The following is a 25,647-nucleotide window of genomic DNA, read 5'->3' on the forward strand; positions in this document are numbered from 1 at the left end:
TAGTTACCTTAAATTTCCTTAAAAGTACCTTAAAATTCAGTTACCTATTACATGCAAATTACACAGAAATTTTGTGTGCTACGTGCAGGTTTTTCTAGTGCAGAAGAGATTGATTACCTGAGTGGATTAATGCCTCTCACATCTGCAAGTCTTAGTTCAGATCAAAAGTGAAATAAGCCATACGTGTTCTGAGCAGACATGTGTGCACGTCATAAATGCTGCTGCACAGCCTGGCCTGGATTGAGAATTAAGAGGTCCAATATTTTGTAGAAAGGATTCAGGGCTAAAATATTAATATTTCATAAGAACTATAGATTTAGCCTCAATTATTACTGTTTTTAAATTATTATTTGGATTAATCCCCAAATCATTCTCACTGGAAAATTTTCAGTCGAACTTTTTTTTTTTTTTAAATCTTACATGTATGCTACAGTTTTGAAGTTGTATAGCCACAGGATTTGAAGGACTGGTGTTGTCTGGCATTTTTCCAGCTAGTCCAGCTGTCTTCAGAGGAACTGAGTAAGTTGGCAAAGTATGGTGTGGTTTCATTTGTTAAATCCAGCAGAGAGGAGAGAAACGGGCAGTAGCCGTGGTGAGGGCTTTATTGTGTGAGTACTTTCTGTCATTTCATCTTGATCTCCTGAAATTCTCTTCTTCATGGGTTTCCCTTTTATTTTTTGTGCCAGGTTTCCTGCCTTATTACTCAGAGGCTGCTTGGGGGAGTGTGAGCTCCTGTTGCATCTTTCTCAGGTGTTTGTGCTGCTCTGAGATGTCCTTCTGCAAAAATACACAGGCTTTGTCCTGAGGATCTCTGGCTGCAGGAGTGGCCTCTGAGCATCCTCTGGGAAGGCAGGAGCAGCCTCCTCATCTTTTAGTCATAATGTGTGAGGGATGGGGTGTCTGAGACTTGATAAGACCACCAGCGAGTGTGGGACTGGGGCTTTCAGGTGCTTATTTGACATGGCTTACTGGAAGTATGGATGAACAAATACAAAGATTAAAGCAAGCGGTGAGCTGCAGGTATGGACACTTCAGCAAACACAGCTGAGGAAAATCAATTTTTCACAAATGAAAGAGGAGGGAGAAAATCAATAGGGAAGGGACTGTTATTTTCAATTTAAAGCCAGAAGAGTTAGGGGTTGATCTCAGAGTTCATGCGTTCCTGTTCTCGTTCACATGTTGCACGGCTCTGTTATTGGGAGAACTGTAGACTGTGTTGTATAGAGATCATTAAATATAAATGTCTGAAAGAATGTGAAATACTCCCCATCCTTTATTTATTTATTTATGTGTCTTATCTATGTGCAGACACTCCACAGTTAACTCTTGTGGATACTGGCTCCCTGTATGAAGTATTGGAGTGCGTCAAGCTTTGTGGGCTGTGAAGTCCAGCAGCCTTTTCCTGGTGCATGTTTTGACAATATTTAAAGCACACAAATCAGACTGTAGTTATTGATCTGTGTTTGTTTCTTTTTAACAGACTGTGATTCCATCTGGCTACCTGATGGTGTGAGTGCCCCACAAAAACATAACCAGTATTTTAAGAATTTGACTTTGCAGTACTATCTCCATGAGGTCTAGTAAATACGACATGAGTGGACAGAGCCAGGTGGGATGCAAAGGACCCTCTTGTCTCATCTTGGTGCAGTGTGCTGTAATGGCAGGGCAGAGTGCCAGTTTTTGATGTTAAAAACAGAAGCAAAACAGTGTTTTTGGCTGATTCCTGTTGCTAGATTCCACATTGCCAAACACGTCTACTAGCTTTAACTGTGTGAGAGCCATGCTACCTTGCAAATGCCCTTGCCTGGGAGCTAGGAGGCAAACCCATGTGCCGATGCAAAGACTTTCTTTACTAACGCTCTACTCACTTGCAGGCAGGCACTAGGTAGGTCTTGGCTCCACTGGCAACTCAGGAAAGCAAGCGGAAGTGATCATTAGGAAGGTACTGCCAAGTTCACGAGTGATCTGCAAAGCTGCACATCTCTATTTCTCTTCAATCTGTGGTAACTGTTTCTTCTAGTATATGTTTTTTAACTTAAGTGGATTAATGTTTCTGCTGTGTATGACTCCAGCTGTTGGGAGAAGCACCTGGACCCGCTAAAGGCTTAGAGGTTCTGTAAAGGTGAATGGGAGAAATAACAGTCTGTCCTGACTTGTATCAGGTAATTTCTTTGCAAGAGCAGCTTACTGCTTGAGTGCAAGTGTACCAAAAGCAGTTCTGCTGAAGAATGTTCAAGTGCCTGTATTTATTTATGTGTGTCTGTATGTACATACATGTGTATATGTATGTATTTGTATGTACTCATACATGAATATGTATAGTGTATGTATATGGATATGAAATAGAACAGTAAGGGAAGGTGACCTAGGCTTATTTCGTTTAACACCTGATGGAGGAAGTGTGCTCAGGTGTAGTCAGCACAATGTTCCTACTGTGGTCAAGGGAAAGCTAAAAAGCCCTTCTAGATCTCCAGTGCGTTGTGATTACCTCTAGAGATGCCTGTCCCCATGTAAATTGTGTGTAGGGAGAGTCTACATTATCTTATGTCCCCATCTGGGTACTTGGATTAGATGCCTAACACTAGGGGGAGACAGACTGTGATGGCAAAAAATAACGTAAAAGTGGGATTTTTCAAATTGTCTGAATGACTGAGACAAATAAATGTGACTCTGGTTCTCAATGGGATATGTCTGAATGGCCAATATGCTCTTAAAAATATCTCTAAAGCTAGTACATAAAGACTTTTGAACTAAACCGGTAAGAAACATACAAATTACAAACTAATTACCATGTTCCTGTGTTCCAGGAGCTCCATCAAAAACCTGATACCCTAACGTTGCTTCATCATAGGTTGCTACATACTCGGATATGTTGGGATTTGAGTGCGTTATCCTTCCCTAACGTGAATATCTGATCTGAAGGGAGGGTAGCCACTGGCTGGAGCAGTTTCAGCAGCAGTGGGCAGCATCTTCTTCAGCAGTGGAGCTTGGAGGAGGAGATGTGATTGAAACCCGCTGTTGTCTACACATTGTGTCGCTTCGTGGAGAGTGGTGGGAATTGCAGTTCAATCCTGTGTTTTTCCCTTGGCAGTTTCTTGAGGCTGTGCATGTTTTTTTATCCCTGCAACTTCTGATACGAAGTGAAGCTGGTGCATCTGAAGAGAAAGGGTTATTGCAGGAAGAATCCTTGCCATGCAGTTTGAGGAAAAGTTTTGTTACCATTCTGAAACTTTTTTTTCACTGGACTAAAGAAAGATAAGAGAGACAAACAGAGGAAAAAAAAGAATCATTGTTGTTTATGTTGGAAAAGACTTTTGAGATCATTGAGTCTGACTGTAATTCTCCATGGATACTCAGACTAACATTTTTAGGGATTTCTTATGATTATTATGTACGTATGCACCTGCATGGGAAAGCAGCCAAAGAAGTTGGAAGAAACTGAGATACTTGCTAGCTGGAGAGCAGAATATGCAGAACGACCCAGAATGCCTCTCCACTTCTAGTTGAGGTTAGCAGTGGAGAAAATAAAACTAGCCCCAGGCTTTAGAAGCAATCCAGAGCTTTAACTGGCCAGTGTCAGGTGGGGATTGGAGAAAGCAGGAACATCTCTGGGACGGTATGGATCTTTCTTGCTGAAGATTTGACTCCTTCCACTGAGGTTGATGTAGTTGCCAACAACTTAGTATTTTCAAAAAAATTGTCCTTCAAGTAAAGCAGAAACCTGTATGGAGAGAAGGCTCCCATGCTTCTGCAGAGCTGGAGCATGGGTACAGTAAATGTTACTTCCTTTTTCTGTCTTGCCACTGGTTTGCTAAAAATCCAGACTAGCTATAAATTTTGATATCATGAAAGTACTCTTATGAGTCCTGTCACCATTTTGTTATGCTTATAAATACAAGATGTTACCAGATATGTACATTGTAGAAGTAAGGAAAGCACGAGCATTACCGCTCAGTAACTTGAAATTTTGTATTTTTCCGAGTATTTTCATCCTGTCGTTTCTTTAAACGCAGTTTTCATCTTTTTCCGTATCTGACTCATCTTTGTTCTAGTGTCTTATATTTGTCTATGGTTTCTTTTTATGGCTCATGCACCTTTTTGTGTCTCTTTCCATTCTGGTCTCTTACTCATGAGTATGCATATGCAAGATACTCTTGCTATTTAAAAACACTTAAAATCAATAGATACAGCTTGTCTTGATAACTTCATTTTACTTCCTGATTGTGGTTAACTCACTCAGCTTTCTGATCCAACCATTTCTGTAATAGTAGAAGCAGGAAAAAAACCCACTGCACTCCACAAACAACAGCTAAAAGGCCATTGTTTCATCAGAGGAGTATTTGGAAGTTTCTTAAAATATTTAAAATTTTCCATACTGAAAGAGCGATAGAAATGTGCACCATTTCTTTTGTATTTCTTCTCTCTGTCACTCACTTAGTTCTTCCTCCTTTTGCCCACTATTTTTTACTTTGTTCTCTTTCTCATGTTTATCCTTCTAGTGCTGTTTTCCTTTACTTTGTCCTTCCTTTTTCTTTCCTGGGAAGAGGTTATACTGCTGGTGTTCCTCCTGTCCCTAAAGGTAACTGCTACCACTTGCTATCTCCTCCTCTTTCTTTCCCTTCTGTTAGTGGAAGACTTGGAGGAGATGACTCTGCTCTTGCGCAGCTGTACTCCTTGTTGCAAGGCTAATGGGCTTGGTCTTTTCATCATCATCTTCCAAGGTGAAATTTTGTGACTGCCTAAATTCTACTGAAAATCAGTGTATCCTGAACTGCTGATGAAATTATTGCCCCAGTGGCTGTTCTTGGAGCTCCAGAGAAGGATCTGGTCTAATTGCAGAGCAAGGCAAGGCCACGTAGTGTCTGCCAGTGATGGTAATCCAAGGTATGCATGGAGCTGAACCTGAATGAGGAATTTAGCAACTTCCTTCAACAGATATCCAAATACATGAAATGGCTGTGGGAAGGTGGGACCACCTTCACCTTAAGTGCATGACTGGTCATGCTGTCCCATGCTTCTCAGTGCCTCTAGAAGAGTAAATCTATTATTCCTGGCTGAGAGGAGCTAATATCAATCCCACTGACCTGGGAGGAGCAGTTTAGTCCACTCTACATCTTCTGATGCCTGTGTAGAGTGGTGCCAACCCCATGTTATTGCTACTTTGTTTTAGCCTAGAAGACTGACATTGTCAGCTCTTCTCAAGTGAATAATGTTTGTTCTTTGTATGTGGGAACCATGGATCTGGTACCTTGTACAGAGGATTTGGGTTTAAGATCAGCCTCTTTTTGGGGCATTAGGACTTTGCTGATCCTGTTCAGTTCTTAAAAGTGTGGGCGAAGGCTTTGATGCTTCTGTGAGATGCTTCTCTCTTCTGATGCATAAAATCCCCATCATGGGCTTCTGAGTGCTGGAGCTTAAGGATCAGATGCTTGTGAGCTTGAAACTGTGGTGGGGAATGCGTAGACACTGCTGTGTACTGGATCTGGTCTTCATGTTTGTCTGTGTGTGCCAAATAATGCCCAGCTTCCACAAACTGAGTAACTGTGCCTTCCAAACATCAGAGTTTATGTTGTTCTGATATTAGAAGGTAGTTGGGATTATGAATAGCTAGCTGATGGAAAAAAATCGTTGGAACAAAGTAAAAACGAAGCAGTTTGATTTGTAGTTTGAAGGGTACTTCATTGCAAAAAGAGGGGGGAAGAAAAGAGAAAGCTTTTAAAATAAAGTTGAGATAAGCACTGTCAGTGAAAGGACCTTAAAAAGGTTGCAGCCAGCAGTCATAAAGATAGGACATCTATGGAAGTGATTGTAGATAATGGTTTACCTTGAACTATCCGTTTCTTTTTATATTGTTGCAATAAAGGTTTTTGATAATATTAAGTCGCTGAAAATCCATATTTCTTTTACCGTCTATAGTTAAATATGTCCACTGGAAATCCCTGTTGTTAGGGACTGATAAGTCTCAGCTGTAAAAATGTGTTCTGAGCAGAAACTTAGCATAGGATATCTCAACAAAAATAAAGTCACTTCAGTTATAAATTACCTGCTGCCTGTAGAAAACAAGTTAACAGGACTGGAGAAGATACATTGTACTGTATTGCAAGGACGTCAGCTATATTACAGAAATGGCATATTGTCCGAAAAAGGGAGCTAATGGTCTGTATGACATGTATGTCTTGATACACTAATCTAAACTGTTGTCTTACATTATTTAAAAATTTCATGCCATTAATGAGGAATGTAAAAAGTTTTGGAAAGCTTTTCAGTTCTGCGGTAACAGCAGTTTGCATGTTCTCCCATTTGTTCACCAGATACAGTTTTGATGAGACAGACTTAGCAAACCCTGCACCCCGCTGTGCCAGAAGCAGTGGTCTCCATGTCCCGTTCTCCTTCCATTTGTACTCCCTTCCGTGTGTTGGTTCCCGTTCCGATTTGACCTCTGGGCAAGCAGATTCAGTTGACTAATCTGGCTGACAACTAATTATTTAAAAAAGTCGATTATAGAGTTGCCCGTTTGGTGACCTTAGTTCTCCAAAGTATTCAGATGAACATCAGAGGTGGTGAACCAAGAGTTGATGATGTGAGTTGAGAGTGGAGATGGGGGAAGCATGAGCTGGTTTCACCATGCTTTTAGATGTGTTCTTCTGTTGTGATGAATTGTGCTCTTTGCCGTAAACATGATTGTCTGGTAGAGTTGCTGCTCTGTTTTAAAACGGAGGAAGCTGTGGCTGGGGTGTATAAAGGGTTTCCTAGGTGGTACAGCGTGAAAAACAGCTGCAGTTGGGGACTACCTTGTGCTGGCTCTGGATTATTCCTTAAAAGGACATTACACTCCTGCATGCAAGAAGCAAAAGAAATAATTAAACTTAAGTCACAGTTAGTTTCCTGAATTACAGCTTTCATCTATTAGATACATCTCAGTCTTTATCAAGGTCTTGAAACTTTTACTGCCACAGTGAAAACCTATTTTGGGGTAAATTGCATCACAGCAGTGATTTTAATAAGGGACCTGATGCTTGGAGACAGTGAGTAAACCTTTGCTGGCCTCTGAAACAGCCCATGTTCCCAAGTTCAGTGCATGTCCTGGGCACCTCACACTATTGAGTCAACATATTTGTGTATGAGAAGAAGGAAACACTAGGTCTGTAGCATTACTGATTCATTATCTTGAGGGATTAGTTACAAATTTGATATTAAAAATTTGACCTAGACCAACGTGTGTTTTTCCCCCTACCTTGGGCTATATTTATGCAGTGTAGTTAAAAAGTGTCAAAAAGATTTTTTTCTCTGATTTTTCAGTGAGAGCTAATATATAAAACTGTGTTTGCCGTACCTCCCTTAATACTGTTATGACTTAGCAATATAATAATTAATTTGAATTGCCTGTGTTTTCCACTTCAAAATCCATGAGGGTGAAATTGGCTTTGTATTTTACGAATAGTAGTGTATCAGTGAATCTAGATAATTAAGCTGTTTCAGGCAACATGTATTTATCCTCCCTCCTTCCATCCCTCTCCTGAAGAATGTGGGTTAAAAGTTAAAACATCTAAGTCTTGTGACTATATTTTGAGAAAGAGGATGCTTTGCTTTTCTGGGTTTTTTTTTCTTCTTCTTTGACGGTATAGGGTTTTTTCTTTTTTTTTCTCCAGAACTGTATATTTTTGTTAGTATGTGATCTGATCATTTAAAAAATAATATTGTGTTTGTCTTTACAATTACTGTTGCAATGCAGATGGTTATGGTACAAAGAACTGGATATTTGGTGGGTTCTGTGGGAATTTGTTATTTTGCATTGAGTACCACTGCAAGTTGTTCAGCTGCTGCTTGCTTATACAAAAACATTGAATGCTGATTATCCATACCCTAGGTATGATTGCTTGCCCTTGGGGACCTGATGGCATAGTTCATGGAGAGCCATGCTGGTGAGCATCCATTGCTGAAGGCAGTGGCTGCTTTGGATGGATGCCCAAAGGTGCTGTGCATGTAGTGAGCTGGACCAAGGCAGAGCTACTTTGCTCTGCTCGAGATATTTCCCAAGGATAGATATGTCCCACAACCCGAAACCAAGCATGACCTTCGTGATGTACGGTTGAAATGCAGGCAAAATTTTCCACAGTCTGCTTTGTGTTCATTCTCTCTGGTTTTGTATGAAATGAGTTATGCCATTGCAAAAGAAAATACTACCGATGTTGCTGAGAACCACGGTTTTAGTGTTATTAAGTATTTTGGAACTGAGACATCACCTGGACAATGTGTTATCTTTCTAGAAGGGTGAAAGAATATTATCTGAGGCTGCACCAGTTTTGAAGGGAAAAAGCAACTGAATGTGTCCTCCCAGTCCTCGGTACTGTGCGGAGTCTAACTTTAGCATCAAATTATAATAATAGTTGTGAATTCCATATGTAATTCTGCTGATGCAATCTGTGGAGTCCTGGATGATTAATATCATGTATGTGTCCTGATGCTTTGATCACAGATGATGGGAAACTACAGAAATCTGTTCCTCCTTCTGCTTCATCATGTGATTTGTATTCTCCATTTGTATATAAAAATCTGAAACTTGAAATTTCCTTTTGGCATATATTTTATATCTCAGATGGATTATACATGCTTACATAAACATACCATGTGTGCATAGAAGAAAAAAACCCAAACGGGTGGAATTATGACTTCGCTTTTCACATCTTGCAGGTTCTCAAAGTCTTTGACAGAGCAGTTGATCTGAGCTACTGAAGTCCCCTAGATGTAGTCTAATAGTGTGTTCTAGTCGTGGCACATGATTTGACACGCAAGTAATGCAGGTCTTTATTTTCAGCTGAAAACATGCTGTCACTTTTCTGGTGTCTGTATAAGCTGTGGCTATAGCTGTTGTTATGCTAGTCGGCATCACAAGTATAGGAAACCTGCGACACTGTCACTGATTTAAAATACAGTTTGTATTATGGAAAAGCTGAAATATCAGTGAGATAAACAATAAACAGTGAGAATTAACTGTGTGATTTGTATTTCTGTGGTATAGTACTTTAATATCAAGCTGCTGTGTTTTTTTACCTCTTCAGAATGCCATGAGTATTTGGAGGTTTCAGGATATGTTATAAAATACATATAAATACACAATATATATTTTTACAGACACACTTGTATGCATATTCATGATTAGGTGTTCTGAAGAAAAATTGCATTTCTTTTTGAGCAGCTTAGAAGGAAAATGTAATTTGGAGGGGTTTTTTCTTTACAGTTTTAAGAATGCTAAAACTTGTATGAAGCTCCTCTGAACTCTGGGTCTTAAAAATTTGTGTCACTGGAGTGGGATCTTAATATACTCTCAAAAACTCTATTGCTAAAGTCTTAATGACGGAGAAATCTTGTATACAGAGGGAAAAAACCCCTCAGAATAGTAGACTAACATAGGTTAGAGGGTGCCTCTGGAGGCAGTTCATTTGATCCAGTCCCTGCTCAAAGCAAGGCCGAATTCAGTGATGATGCTCTGACCATTGGGTAGTCAAGTGTTGAACATCCCCAAGGATGGAGATTCAGTGACTCTTTTAGGCAATCTGTTGCAGTTTTTGATGACCTTTATCATAAAAACTTTCTTCTTTTCTGGTTTCACTTGCTGCAGTTGTGACCTTTACCTTCTGTCTTGTTCTCCCCCACCTCTGAGAGGAGTTAGGCTCTCTTGTCTTTACACTGTATAAAGGAGTTGCAGACACCACTAAGTTCCCTACCAAACCTTCTCTTCTTTAGGCTGAACAGCTCCAACTCTCACAGCCTGGCCACAAGTACCATGTGCTCCTGCCCTTGACCAGCTTGGTGACCTGTCCTGGACTCTTACCTGTTGTGTTTGTCTACCTTGTACTGGAAAGCACAGCACTGGACCCAGTACTCCAGATGTCTCACCAGTGCTGAGCAGAGAGGAAGGATCACCTCCTTCAACCTACTTTTCCTAATCTAATCCAGAAGGCTGTTGGCCTTCTTTGCCACAACACCCGATTTCTGGCTCAGGGTCAACTCTTCATCCATCCAGACCCCAGCTCTTTTTCTGCCAAGTTGCTTTTCAGCTCATCAGACCCCAGCGTGTACTGGTACCTGGGGTTATTCCACCCTAACTGCAGGACCTGCCATTTGCTTTTGCTGAATTTGACAATGTTCCTGCCAAAACATTTCTCCAACTTGCTGAGATGTCTCTGAATGACAGCATTGCCCTTGAGTGTGCTCACTGCTTCCCCAAATTTTGTCACCTGCACATCTGCTGAAACTCTGTCCTGACCTATCAGTATTGGCAGCTAGAAATTGACTGTTAGTAGTGCTTTGAGTAGCTGGTGAATATATTGTGAGGCCAGTGGTCTAGCTGCTTTTTCAGCTGCTTTGTAGTCCAATAGTTGGAGGTGTAAAGAACAGTTTGTCTGATGTATGTGATAAATCATAGTGGGTTTTTTTGCTTTGCTCTAGATAATAATTTTAACCCTTCCTTTTCTAGACTGCTCATCTATTATCTTATTTTTTGGTTGTCTTTTTAAATGTGAAGTAATGTGAAATGTTGGTCATGCTGCTTTCTTGTACCTCTCCCCACACACTGTTTGTGACTTTGGCAGGGTTTCCTGTTGGCGTGTGAAAGAAAACCCTGAGCTCAAGCTTGTTCACACAGGAAGGAATCGCTAAAAATGACAAAGCTGGCGCACCAGAGTGTGAGCGAGCAAGCAAGCAAAAATTCAGAAATACACCTGTTTTAGAGTCAGTAGTGAGTGCACAAAAGAGCAGTCGTTGCTGGAATCCTTACACAGAGAAGTTAACAAAGCAAAATAAACGTAAAATTTAGTTTTCTATTTGCTGTATCTTGAATAGCTGTTAGTCTTTTTAAAGCACTATTGTGTAAAACCATGTTTGATGATGTCTTCCCTGGTGACAGTAAGTTAGATGGTCTGTCCTGTCATTAATACTTCTATGTTTCCATTACTGAGGAGCAGAGAAAACACAAATGCAGTAGGGTAGGGTGAATTGCAGTAAACGTGTATTCATTTTCCTTCTCTACTTCTCAGCTGCATTTGAGTCTTTTTTTTTTTTTTTCCTTCCTTTCCTGTTAGTCTGGCTCTCTCTTTCACAAGTGTGTATTGATGCTTGTTACTGCTTTTAACAGAATTGCTGTCTTATGTGACTATAACATAGAAGATAATTAAAAGTTACATAATTGCTCCATATCAGTGAATGCTTATGATAATGGATTTATTAATATCCTTTTTTAGACAGTGCATCCCTATGACACAGTACAGGAGGGAAGCATTCTGTCTGACCATTACCCATTAGAGTATATCTAAATAGCCAAGGTCCTTATTGCCAAAACTATGTTAACATTGTATGATCAAATTATAATAATAATAAAAAAATTGTTTGCAAGGTGTTGTGTATGCAATAGAAGAAAAATCCTGGTATTATTTATGGTGAGTCTCTGGGTGTTACTAACTGGATATAACCAAATCCCAAGAGATCAGAGGTATTTATAAGTGTCTGTACATAGTAATAACAACTTCTGTACGTGGTTACCTTGAGAATGTCTTCATTTTCATGTGTCCTTTTACTGTACTAAAAAGATTTTTGTTTTAGTTGTGAGAATAGTGTTACTTTGAGTGCATTCACTACTGTTCATTACCACCATACAGCCTGCATACAGATTTACACTTACAAATTTACATTATCTCTTTACATACCTTGAGTTGAGATGCATTAAAATAGAAAAAATACATGGACCAAGTACTGACTTTTATATTTCACTAGAGATCACAACCAATTAGATCATCAGCTCCACAGACTTTGTAATGACCTAGATGTGCCAGTATGAGAGTTCAGTGGTATCTGGAAACTTCATCTGACTAAGGTTAGCAATAGCCTTGCCTCTCTGAGAAAATAAATTTAGCCAGGGGAACACGGACTTCTGCATGAAGGAGCTGCCTTTTGTCACTCCTGTTTTGGGGGGGCATGGATCACAAAGCTTGTGTACGAAGTCTGTTTTAAAGAAACTGGAGGAATGATTGCTATTGTGTATGGATTTTTTTTTTCAATGTAAAAGACTACTGTATTATCTGAGGAATGAAAATATATTTTTCTTCTCTCGTTCTTGAATGCTAAAACTTTACTAATTTATACTGCTTTTCATCTTTAAATAATTTTGCAGACATCATCTGTCGTAGTTGATCTGAAAAACATCCTTAAAAGGCAGAGAATGTATTGTAATTAGTCATATTTTGTGGGGGGTTTAATCCTAATTTTCTGTTGAAAAATGTTTACTTTATAGATGTTTTTAGGAACAATTGAAGTAAATATCAGAGCTCTGGCATGCTCCCAGCCTGCATAAACTGACTATTTTTGTTCTTTTTGTGGTCCTGGTGGTAAGTTAAAGCAGATGTTTTGTCTTCAGAGTGAATTAGGATGAATCTTGGTGCTACAGGCAGTTTTTCTTTGCAGGTCCAGTGATTCTCTTCTTGAAGCCTGTGTATAATGGATATAATCAAGATGGAATGTTTTTTTGAGGTAATCACAGTGGTGCAAATTACTGGGGAGAGACTAGGTGATCTCTTGAAGTTTTCTCTATCCTATTTTTCACAATTTCTCTTCAGGTGGCAACAGAGAAAATGAAACTGTGAAAGCATAGAAGGGCCAGATGATGAGGATCCTGATCTGGCACACGCTGGCAGGAGTGGAGGAAAAGGACATGCTCTCCTAGCTATGCCACCCACTCCTACTAAGTTCTTTCAGTTTGAGAACAGCTCAGGAAATGCCATGGTCTTGTGGGGTAATGCCTCCAGGGTGGTGGCAGCTTCAGCTCAAGCTAATGTTCACCAGCTGTTTGAAGTTTAGTATTTATTTAATTTAGTGTTAATGCCCCTCACTTCTATGGAAGAGGTATTTTGTCTTGGTCTAGCTTGAGAAACGGGAGGCAGGAAGCTGAGCTGCAGAGAGGTAGAACTTGACACAGCCACTTGTGTTTGTAGCCCTCATCAAGAGAAGGGGACGACACGTTAAGACTGTCTTCTCAGCCTTCTATCTTGAGAATTTATTGTCCTTCTCTTTCTGAATCCGGAAACCGTGATAATCTGAGTGTGCTGGGTGCAAAGTATGAGAAAGCTCAGAAGGCACACAGGCACTGCTGTCACGCCTTCTGGCACGCTCGTCCTCAGGAGACTTCTGAAGAGCATCTTCTGTGAGACTTCTGCATCGCTGATACAGCCTAGAGATGTTTGTTTTGAAGGCATTTACATGATAGTAAGAAGATGTTTGTGAATATCATTCCTGGGTATTAATACAAATGTGCTTCTGTATTTAGATAATACACTCCTCCTGAACTCATTCAGTATAGTGTGTCCTTGTGGCCTCTTTTCAAATGCTGATAAGAAAAACAACACTGAAGAAAATACAGCATTATTTCTTTCAGTAGATTTGAAAGAGCTTACTTTGTGTTTGCTGACATACTGCAGGTTCAGTTACTGCGTGTTTCCAGTTAAGCTTGTGGCTCTTTGGTGAATTTGCTTGTTAGGAAGCCAGACCTCTCTGCTTTTCATTTTGAAATGGTACTGGCTTGTTCTAATCCTTCTCCACTTGTCAAAGCCCTTTTAACTGCTGGCCCCAGTCCATGAGTTTTCCATAGAAGAGGATGATTTAACTGTATTTGATGCCTTTAAGATTAGAGGGCTGTCGAGATTTCTTGACTGCTTGACACTTGTATTGTAGCGTGCCTGCTGCGCGCAGCAGGACGTGGAAACAGGCAGGCGGATGGATCACTGGACCGATCTCACCTTATCGTCACTTGGTCAGTTGATAAAGGAAAGAGAGATGAGAAAAGCGGGCTTCCTCCATGTGTCAGGTTGGAAGATGCAGCTGGAAAAGCAAAATAATCTGATGGTAATGCACAAGCAGGACTGAGAATAAAAGCGATGGAGCTGATGAAAATGGCTCTTAAATGCAAGAAGCCTGCCCCTATTAACCCTCTCCAACTGTAAACCTTTGGTTGGGTACCAGGGCCTGATGGGCTGGGGAGGAGAAATAAATACACCTGTGCTGAATATGGCCCTGCTGGGAGCAGTTTGGGTTTTAACTCTTTGATACGCATTCCCTCTGTGGGTTTGTACAAGTATTTGCATGAGTTTTTTTTAATTTACTTTCTTTGTTTCTGAAACTAAGCCATGGAGGATCTAGTAGAGCAGACATTGTTTTCACTTTTATATATTCTTATGTATCAACTTCAGGGCTGTAACACTGATTTTTGTTCTGTTCTTTTTAAACTGTAAATGTACACTGAGGGGACTTTTATTTTCAGTGGTTTACTTTTTTATTATCTATAAAACTTCATCTGTGTATCCAAAATCTATGATTTTTATTTTTATTGACTTCTATTCCTTCTTCCCATGTACATTACAATTGGTTTTATTTCCTTCTCCCTCCCCCAAGAGGCTAACATTTATTTTGTTTTTCTAATCCATTGCTTTATGAAAATCATCAAGTTATAACCTGCTTCATGTAATAGGATTGAATTACAGTTAATTAAAAATAGATATTTGTAACAAGCATTTTAACAAAATCTTAATTGTGATAACCCCTATCAAGTTGCATCCTGTAGAGTTATCATTAGGATGATGACATTGGCCACTTTTTTTTGGTTTTACATTTGTGGAAGTGTGAGTTGTTTGCAGTATTCTGTATGTTTCTTACAAAGACTGTTGCAGCTACTTGTTTTCAGAATGTCTTAATAGTGCAACATGCAGCGATATTTGCTGTTTGCTTCTGGACTGCTGTCAGTACTTTGTGTGTGGTGATGTTACTAACTGAAGTTTACTCCTGTGGTGATGCTGTTATAATTGCTTCCTCTTAAGTAACAGAACCTTTTCAGTAGGAGAACATCATGTTTGACAAGTTCTGTTTTGATGGTGTCTTGGAGTAGGTAGCACCAGCCATCTCTGCTGCCAACAGTGAATTCAGGATATTGAAAACTCAAAATATGTAGACCAGAGAATATTTGTATCTAATGAATAATCAGGAGTACAACTCCTGATATAGAAGAAATAATTAGCTTTTGTATTTAAAAAAAAAACAAAACAAAACAACAACAAAACCTTGAAATCTTTCACAGTGGTGGATTAAACAGCAGGATGGAGTTAAGATTTGTCTTTCTAGTAGAAATAGAGGCAGTTTCAGTGAAACCGAGAGGATTGCTGTTGGAATAGTGCCAGTGAATGAGTGGTGTGCACAAAAAGGAAACTCAAGGAAGGGGATGAAGGGAGGGCTGTGGTAAGAGGAGTGATGAAGGTAAGTGGGACAAGTGGCAGAGGAGTGTTGGGTTTGCAAGCTCTACATGGCTTTGTTTCAGATTATAATTCTAAACTCTTTTAAAACTACTGAATATAAGGCAATGGAACGTGAGATTGCTCACTCCATGGGGTGGAAAGGGGGTGGTCTGGTTAACAGCCTCAGACCCCTGAAGTCTGTGGTTGAAGGTGCTGGTTGTGGCACCAGTGCAGGGGTGTGCATGGGGGCAACTGCTGGAGAGGCTGCCAGCTCACCTACCAGAAGCGTGTCCTGGCAGTGAGGGATGTGGAAAAGGAGGTCCAGTGGTCAGGAGGGGAGCATTTCCATGCCTAGGCCAGGAGTCAGGGGTAGCAGGGACTGGTAGTGGCTGTGTCTTAAGGGTGACTGTAGGGATCATGAACCTGAGAGATGGGAGGACACTTGAGGCTTGAGATCTGGATAACTACAATCTTTCTGTGTTGGTTAACATGGAAAGAAGAAACTGTGTCACCAAAGGAAGCAGTTGGTAGAAAAGGCTGGGGGAACTTTGTGACGTTGGTGATAGATGATGGGCAGCTGCTCAAAATCAGTATGATTATAATAGCAGAAGCTGTTTACTATCTCTTACATAATCAAATTACAGAAATATTTTTCAATAGTTAATCTAATTTAGGAGCTTTCTCATCATTTCAAAATACCAGGTAAGTGTATTCCTGGCATTAAACTGAAGATAGGTATAGCTCCAGGTGCATCTTTAGCTAATGTGTGTCTCGTATTGCCAGTTGAACCGCTTTGTTAAGCATATAAAGTCATGTACCGTGTCAGGTGTTACCTGCAAATCAAAAAAGTAATCAAAGGGAATTGATAGAAAAACAAAAGCGTTGATTGTTGAGGAGCTGTTGAATTGAATCCTCAGAAGTGGTGGGTCTAGTTGTTCATGTAATGCATGGTGCTCTGAGGAAAGTTTGTATGGGTTATGGATCGTGGTGGTCAGGGAAGGATGGTTTTGTGTGGTTTTGTGGTAGAAGTCTTTTGAGGCTAGCTTAATTCAAAACAGCATCCATATTGTCACATTGTTTTTGCTACACCTGGAATATTGACTGGGGGGAGAGAAAAAGTTTCTCCTTGCTCGTAATTGCCTCTGGTATTCGTATGTCTTTGTTGTTAAATTATTGATTAATGGCGTCTATTAATTTATTGTTCCACCCTCTTCCATGAAAGATAATTAAATACAATGAGTCCAGTTGCTAGCTTGTAATGGGAATGGTGGGAACATAAATTTGGGATTGATTTGTTTCACTGGGGTGACACAGAGTATGGAATCAACAGCCTGGCCTAGTTGGGTAAAAATCCTTGCTCTTTACAATTGTGAGTTCCTCCATGAAATGCAGGACTTTGTAGTGGTTTTGTCTCTTATTTAATAAACCAAGCAATTTGACTTCCTTACCATCCTCAATTTCTGATTTTTGTAATAATTTTTTTGTGGTGGTGTCCATGTAACTGATGATCTTTGGTATAGAGGAAGCTTAGCATGGACGGTGTTGCCAATTTCTGCTTTACAATAGTGTTTAGCCAGTTCAAGTTATTTTTTTGTTTTTCCTTATTTTCTCCAAGCTCGTGTAAAAATGGGATGCTTTTCGAAGTTCGCCTGGCTCCATTGAAAATGACTAATTCTTAAGTCTTAAGAATTTGATCAGGAAAACAAAGGAACCCAAGACTTGTTTAAAAAAACCAGAGCTCCTAAAACTTGTAGTATCCTTCACTTTGCAGATAGCTAAGTACTGTTTTATTTTAAATACCTTTTGGTCAAAAGCAGTCGCTGAACTGGCTGCAGTGACAGTGTCTCAGGCCCTTACATTGCCTCTTTGTCTCCTTTAGCTACAGAGCCATGAAGGGCAGCTAGCACAGGTGTAGGTGTCCGTCAGTAGGTGAGATGAACCCGCCAACTGGCAAGAACTTTAGCAGATAAAGTTGCTCTTCAGGTCATAGTTTCTGGGCTGTGAATGTGAATAATTGCTGAGCCACGGTTAATGTGGTCGTTTGTCCATGTTGGTCTGCTGAATGAAATGGCACTGGCTTACTGCATGCAGATGGCGAGTCCTGCAGGCTGCTGCAGTCATCTCAGTAGGAGACTGGAAAGTTACAAGTTACCCTTTGAAATCAGACTACTTTTAGTTTTTGCAGTTCAGTATGTAGTCAGATTTGCAGATTAATCCCCCCTTGGAATATTGCATGAAATAATATAATGAATTATTCCCCAACCATCCCCATCACCAAAAAAAAATCTAAGTGATGGGGGGAAGCTGTCAGATAGGGGAGAAACAAATGTATTTCTAACTAAGCAAGGACAGGAAAATAACCAGACCAACTGAGTTCCCTGTTAAAAATATGAGGGCTATTAGAACAAGGAGAGAAACAGCGAGACCTAGGGAGGCTGATAGAATATGACTAGGTTTGTTTTGGGTGGATCTCTAAACACATGTACCACTTCCCAGGGTTAATCATGGCTTGCACTGAGCTTTACCATATATTGGGAAGCTTGAAATGCTGGGATGGAGAGTTTTCAGTAGAAATTCTCCAGGAACAGTACTGGGGTAAATTTTCCTCTCCTTGTTTCTCTAAAAGGCATCAAGAGCCCATGTACAGTACAGTGACTTTCTCTGGATTTCACATTACTGAAAGATTTGTAGCTGCTGAGTTTGGTAGTAAAACTGTTTTGAGCTGGTCAGTGCCTGATGGGAATGTTGTATTGACAGATTTGGGATTTCTCCCTTTTCTGAGCCTTTTACCTCCAGTATGCGTAGGGATAGTTATTAGTAATAATGCCAGTCTGCACTTTCAAGAAAGGATAGGTTAGGAGAAGAGACATTAAAAATTATTAATTGAAACACTTGTGGTCAATTGATAAATTTAAGAGAGTGTACCTTCCCATTAATATAGACACTCATAACCCACATTTGTGGGATGCCAGCCAAATAGGCTCCTTAAACTGATTAATAACATCACTGGTATCAGATAGTGCTCCTGTTTTAGAGCCTGAAATGTACCTACGCACTCACATGGATAGTTACTATGCTGTTTTCTTGAAAAAAAAAATTATTGGTATGTTTTTAATAGAAAGCAAAAGAAGGGGTCTAAATTATCATGAATGTGGTGTTGGAATTTGCTGTGGGTTGTGCAAAGGCAGGAGTAGGAGCTGAACATTACTACCCACTGTGTAGAGCACAGTGCATTCAGATTGTAACTTTCTTTTTTCTTGGAAGCATTACTCTGAGCCTGAAGATTAGGATGGTTGGGTTTCTTCAGTGCATATCACAACTTGGAACAGCATTTGCTTGGTTTTGTTTGCTCATTTTTCCCAATTTTGGGGTAAATTGTGAAAGCCTGTCTTTTCGTAGAGGCTGTGCCTGTGTAGATAGAGAGGTCAAGGCCATGTCATGCTTATTGTTGCCTCTGTCATGCTTATTGCCCTCCAGGCTGGGGCTTGGTGAAACGCGGTGTTGGCTCTTGCTGCCTGTGCCAGCCGCAGAGACATCAACATTGATTGTACAACCACCTTCCGGTGATGTATAAACTTACAGCTTGGTTAACTTTTTCTGCCGCTCATGGGAATGATTTTGTTCCCTTTTTTAAAGGAAGTTTAATGGGCACAACTTCTCTGGTTTTGTTTATTCTTTAAGTGGTTTTGCTGTGAAAGTTGGCACAGAGCACTTGACACTGTGGTAAGGGGAGAGCTGCATGTTATTTTGTCCACAGTGGGATGGTGGTTAGTGCTGTTCTCTAACTTTTTTGTAACAATTTGTACAGTCTAAAAGGAGAAAACATGCCAGAATTTATATAAGCTACCACATATAAACAGTGTTAAATTTTTTTCTTCCTGCTCTGATTTTTCCATTGTCCTGGTGTTCTCTCTGAAGGCAACTATGAGGAGACTCTTACAAAGTTCTAAGCCGCATAAGGGTAGCATTAATCAGACATTTATAAGTTTCAGACTTTCTTGCAGGCTAAACTACTATAGCATTGCTCACTACAGGTGAGTTAACCAAGAGCAGATTTTGGCACAAGTGTCCAATGAAGTTGTGCTCATTTCTTTGGACTTTGTAGCATGAGACCTTAAGTGTTCATCCACCCTCCCTTAGATCAGGTCGTCTGGAGGTTGCCATCACACAGAGAAACATCAGATGCACAGTCCACATGGAAATGGATGCTTCACTGACTTCCTAAAGAAACTGGTTCTTAAGCTCTGGTTATTTCATTTATAACTGCGTACTAGTGCAGGGATTACTTGTTCTTCTGGCAGTCTCTGGGATTCAGTAGCCTCTTAACAGAAAATGAAAACCCTTGTTTTATTTTTGAATGGGTTAGAATGTAAAAGATTATATTGTAGCTTTGAGAAGAGAGAGTAAGCACTGCTGTGTGTACCATAAGAAGAACTGGCTTGATTCTGGACTAAACATAAAACTTGTTTGAGTAAAGGCATTAAACCAGTAGGGAGGAGTGGGTGATAGCATTTGATAATGCTAATCCATATTGTCAGGGCAAAATAAGAGTAGGAAACCTTTACAGTTGTCTTTTTCTGTACAACATCTGTTGTGACAATCTAGTCTTCTGATGGAAGATCTACTGGAGAGGTTGGTCTTTATCCCTTTCCCTGCTGTGATGATGTGGCAGACTCACTGGCAAGTCTCTTCCCTCTTATCCTACTTGAAGCACAAGCAATTTTCCTGTGGGGTTACCCTACTTTTCATTTTCCGTTTGACTTCACTTTTAGTACATTTAATCACATTTGTTTTATCTGAAGTATAAACAAAATGTAGAAACACAACGTACATAATCCCAACTTGCAATTAGATATAACCAGTTTTAAATTTTACTGGTTTATAATTTCTTTCAGATGTTCATAAGCCCCTATGAGAATGAATCTTGGATAATCATTATCTGGAGAGTAATAGACACTGTTTTGCTGAAGAAGGTCAGGGGAAAAATAAAATCTGTAGGGGAAAAGATGAGGTTTTTTTAATTGGAGTTCTTTATGGGTTCAGAAACGTAGTTACATTTAACAGCTTGGCTGAAAAGCCTGTGTTTTGAATAATACATTAGAAAGTATGCTTTCAGCAGATTCTTTCAGACTATTATTTACTAAAAATTAATTCACTCAAAATTTGTGGCTGTATAAGTGCATGTTTTTATATTAATATATACATAAATGTATATATGTGTGTGTATATAGTAAAGTTATAATTCTTGTAGCAGCAACAGGCTTCCTGAGTCCTTTGACTTTATGCACAGGCTGGTAAATAAAATTGTAACTCTAATATGTGAGTTTGAATTGTGTGCGAGGAGAAGGTGGCAAACTAGCAGACCTTGTGCCACGTGTGTGTACTGTAACATGAACATTTCCGTATGTCAGAGAAGCTGTCCAAAGTGAAGTGTGACTGTGCTTATCAGTATTTGTTTTATTTGGATCTAATGAAAAACAGTGTCATTCTGTTAAAGCTGGAGTTGTGAAGGGAGTATCAAGCTTTCAGAGCTATCCAGACAACAGAGTGTCAAAGCTTACTACTTCTAGAATAGCAAGTCAAGGAGGATGCAGTGATTTGCTCTGTTTTCCTGTGCTCCCTGCAATTCATTGCACTCTTCTAGACTGACTACAGATTTATTACCTAAATCATTTAAGGACTCCACTACTTCTCCAGAGTTTAACTGTCCTTTTCTAACTTTACAATGCATCATTATGCACATACACTTTCTAATTTCATTTATGTACATTAATGCAGTTGCAGGGTTTTTTAGGTATTACTGAAAGACATCATCTTTCACTGAAACTTTATCTTCTCAATATTCTTGTCAAACCAGACCCATAAGTTGTAGGGAGAACAAACTGTTTTTGTAATTCATCTTGACGACTCAGAAGGTCTGGGACTTATCTTCGAAGCTGTTCAGTTAATGGTAATTCATTAATGTCTAATAAAAGACCCTGTAAAGAATAATGTTTATTCTTCTAAGACTTTACTGTAGAACTGTGTAAGCACTCCTTGAAAGTTTAGTCATGGAGTAAACCTTCTAAAGTGAGGAGGGGGAGGAACATGGAGTGAAGGTTGTGTGTTTGATTAATGAATTGTTCATCTGCATTTGGCCAACTGCATGCTTTTTTCTATGGAAACCTGTTGTCAGAGTATAATGGTTTTGGGAAAAAAAACAAGCAACAGAACAAAACCATTGCTATATGGTCAGATGAGCCAAGGATACATTTTCTTGCATTGCTGTGATCCCAGTGGCATTGAGATCATTCTGGCTAGGCATAAATTTATTGGAGGTATCATCCCATAAGGCTCAGCTGAAATTGTGATACGTGTTCAGGAGGAGCTGCATCACTCCCATCCCAAACTGCATTCTCCTCATCTTAGCTGCCTTAGTGACTGAGCTCGTAGCAGAGCTGCTGCTTCTTACCTTGAATCATGATGTACTTTAGTACGTGTGTCTCCTTTCTCTATGCTAGATGTCATTTTTTGTGGGAGTCTGGATAAATATTTCAGTCTGTAGGAGTTCAAGAGAGCTAGGTATCACCTAGCAACAAGCATCCCACTCTCTGCCTCCTGCTTCTCTTTTGTTAAAATACCTGTGAAAACCAGAAGTTGAAGCATTAAGTTAATTTTCTGAACTATTTTGAGCAACAAGGTATTTTTGTTATGATGTTACTGCAGAGCAACAAAGATGTTGGTGAGGGTTGACCTCTTGAAGCAAGTAACTGCCTTGTTTGAACAGTAATCACAAAGACTAGCAAAAACTTTAGCTGCTGACAGAGTAACCCTTGCAGTTGTTTAGTGAGTAGCAGAATTCATAGCAAGTGATCCTTTGGCCCTGTGAGGTCTATAAAATATGTAGCAGTTACATTTAACCTAACCTGAATGTGGTTTAGGCTGTATTACCTGGTTCTTCTTGCAGCTTGTGATGGCTGCTGGTGGGACAGTGCCTTATGTTGGAATTTAAAATTTTTAAACTTTTTTTACAGACAACTTTGTGGCAAAGTGCATTGGGTAGTTTCAGTTACAGTAGTACATGGCAGTTAGTTTTCAAAGATCCTGGGGACTAGACTCAGGTCTGGAAAGGTAGGCACTTGAAGTACAGTTTAGGATATGCTAATTCAATGCAGGGCTGCACTGAATTTCACCATCTTCTGTACCTTATCAATTTTAAATGTCAAGGACTGTTGTGGATCTGTAGCTAGTAGTTCATGCATATTTTATTTGTAGCTTCTGCAGAATGTCCACTCTATAGAGTTTATGAATTTCCTTGCAAGAATCAGGAACTTAGGGAAAAAGGACAAATATGTGTCTACTATTATTATAAATAAGGTAGCTATCCTCGACACTGGGTTGAGGATAACCTGTGTTCCTTCGTCTCTGAATGATGCTGAAGCTATGCTTTCAGTGATCCTGCCTTACCTGATGGTCATAGTGGTCTTTGTGAGTTTGGGAAAAGTCATGCTCTATCTTCAGGAAAGTTTGGTGTGACTCAGGGCCTTTGAGAGGGATTGCAGAAGTCAAAATGCAGGTTGAAGGGCTTTCAAGGAGAAAAGTGCATACTTTAAAATAAATGATGTAAGAATGTGAGTAAGACACACGATTATACTCAAATAAGGTGTTTGTTTTGTAGAGGTAAAAGTTAATAAATCCTGATTCAGCAAATTACTTTAACTTTGCACATGAGTTGGTCTTTTCCAAATGTATGTTCTCATATCTATCTGAATTAGAAAAAGGTAAAAATAGCATAAGGAGTAATTTGTAACTGTATTAACCTGAATTTACTTTAAAATTGTCAGTATGTAAAAGAGAAGTGAAAGTGATACCAGTGTGGACTTGTTTTTTAAATGAATTAATACAGGTTTATATGTTGAAAAATATTCTATTTGTAGAGATATGGGTAACTACGCACACAGAGGCCTCTATTTTTCTAGGAATATGCTCAGCATTACTGTCTCAAAACTCTTTATATATGTGCTTTACTCTGGTCCTTGAGTCTTGCTCAGGTCTGTCAGTGGATGGGCATGCTGGTCAGGGTGGGACTCCCAGGACATTTAATCTGATCAAGACAGGTTTTCAAAATGGAATAGGTGTTGAAATTTATTTCACTTTCTCTTGCTGTAGGAGAAGGAGTCTAATGTTTGGTGGCATTCATAAGCTTTATAAATTCCTGGGATCTGAAAACACTGTTTTAAGGCAATGGTTAGTATTTGGCTGGTAGTGGACATAATTCTGTTTGCTACTTAAATTTCATTCTTTGGTTGAAACTGGTTATTTGTTAGACACTTTGTTCAGTGGTTATTTAAAGACCCTTTTTGACCTAAAGATTTTAAATCAGCAATATTGTAGAGTTGTCTCATTGGGTAGATTTTCTTCTAGTATAAAACCTACTTGATGCAAAGGGAAGGTGCTTGTACTTTCAGTGTCTGCTTTCATATTTCTGGTAGTAGAAACTGAGTTTTCACAGTAAGATACTGAAAACTCAAGTCCAAAGCAGGTTTCATGGTGGTGACACACGTAACAGAATGGATGCACTGGATCTGTAAGGATGGATGGTCCTGTTTTTCATATGCATTTCAAAGTCCTTTCATCTGAAGTTGAAGCTTTTCCACTCTTCTGAAAATCAGGCCAAAGATTTGCGAAATTACTAGTTAAACATAATTTTCAGATGAACAGTTTGCTCTTAGTCTTAGGCTCTTCTAGCCTGACAGCCCTTCTGGGGAGGTGAACACCCCAGTGGTACAAGGATTTTGGAAATTCAGTGCTTGTTAATTTATGCAGACCTGAAGAGAGGAAATAAGAAAACCCAATTACTTGTCATTGCTAACGAAGTAGCTTTACCATGAGGAGGTGTGTTGGACATGATTTAATAATTCAAAAACAGCTGCAGCTGTGGCTGGTTGGATAGTGGTTTGTTAGCAGTTCTGAAACACACACCCATGTTTGCTGTGTCACCATAGCCACTGTAACATAATAGGACTCCAGCATTGGTGTGTAACTTGAAGCTAAGTTGTGTTGTAGGACCATGTGTGTCTGTGTGCATGGAGAGAGGAGAAGTGATGAGAAAACCTGGAGAACTGGAAACAATTACAGGTCAAACTCTGTCTTCTCTCACAGAGACTCCATGAAGCTTTTGGATACATGACATTTAATTTAAAAAAAACTTGATGACTTAGTAATTTCCTGTTCAGGTTAGTTGACCACATCATAAAAGTCAAGGATGTGGAAAATCTGGTCCAGTTGTCCCATTTTTGGACATGAGCACAGAGAAAAGAGCAGCTAGAAACTCAAAGGTTGTTCTTTAATTAAAAACAAATCAAAAGAAAAAAACCCTGATAATAATGAAGATCTGTTTCATGAAATGAAAATTTTGAAGCAATCCAAATAATGCCAAGGGAGATGAAATAACAAAAGGGAAAGACAGTCTACAAGATGCATGAGAGACAGGGCAAATGGTCTACATCAGCTAGCATGCTCTCAACCTCTACACTATTTAGTTACATTTAGTTAGGTCAGTGTTTGTGGTGATTTTGCAGCCTTTTATGATTCACACAAATATTTGGAACTTACTTATTTTCTATTAAATGTAATATTTTCTTGGAAATAAAATTTAAGTATGTGGTGTTTAGTTAGTATGATAGTAGCACGGTATATGAATGGACTATTTTTATGATCTTAAGCTTCTTGTCTTGTTTTCATTGTTAAAGTTTGTGTAGTGTTTGGAAACCTGTCATGTTGTCATATATACAACAGTAATGAAATACTGGAATGTGGTTTAAAATCAGGCAGGTGATGCTCTACTGCTATTTGAAGGATGATCTTATTTTGAATGATATAAAAATAACAGCAGATTGTTTATAATAACTCTGACAGCAGATTTAGGTTCTTGACTTCACACCATTTCCATTATTAAAAGAGGCATATGTAAGTAGCATTTGCTTCCAGATACATGCACATATTCTGGTAAGAGGTTTAAGGGCATACTATTATTTAAATTTTTGACATCTGAAGCTCTCACCCCCCCCCTTCCCCAAGGCTTTCTAAAAAATTTGGACCAATGGATGTGTATATTTTCTTAAACCTAAAGGAGCCTCCCAAAACTATAATATAGTATTTAAATCTCTATGTGCTTTTTCTTTTATAGATTAATATAAAATCATAGAATGGTTTGAGTTGGAAGGTACCTTTAATATCATTTAGTTCCAACCTCCCTGCCACAGGCAGGGATACCGCCTACTAGGTCAGGTTGCTCAAATCCCCATCCAACCTGGCCTTGAACACTTCCAGGGAGGGGGCATCCACAATTTTTCTGGGCAACCTGTTCCTGTGCCTCACCACCCTCCGAGTAAAGAAT

General features: G+C 39.4%; 1 protein-coding gene across 6 annotated transcripts in view; it reads left to right on the top strand.

The window, feature by feature from the left end:
* The window catches only part of KLF12 (Kruppel like factor 12), a 238,273-nt gene that overhangs the window by 39,827 nt on the left and 172,799 nt on the right, over positions 1–25,647 (top strand). The window contains exon 1 of one of the 6 annotated variants that reach the window (XM_027646793.1): positions 4,865–4,884. The exons of the other annotated variants lie outside the window; for them this stretch is intronic. The gene's annotated coding sequence lies outside the window, so the exon portion shown is untranslated. Of the gene's footprint in view, positions 1–4,864; positions 4,885–25,647 lie in introns of those variants that run through there. 6 annotated transcript variants of the gene reach the window in all.

The sequence above is a fragment of the Corapipo altera genome, unplaced genomic scaffold, assembly GCF_003945725.1.
Source record: "Corapipo altera isolate COAL_440 unplaced genomic scaffold, ASM394572v1 0, whole genome shotgun sequence".
Lineage (NCBI taxonomy): Eukaryota > Metazoa > Chordata > Aves > Passeriformes > Pipridae > Corapipo > Corapipo altera.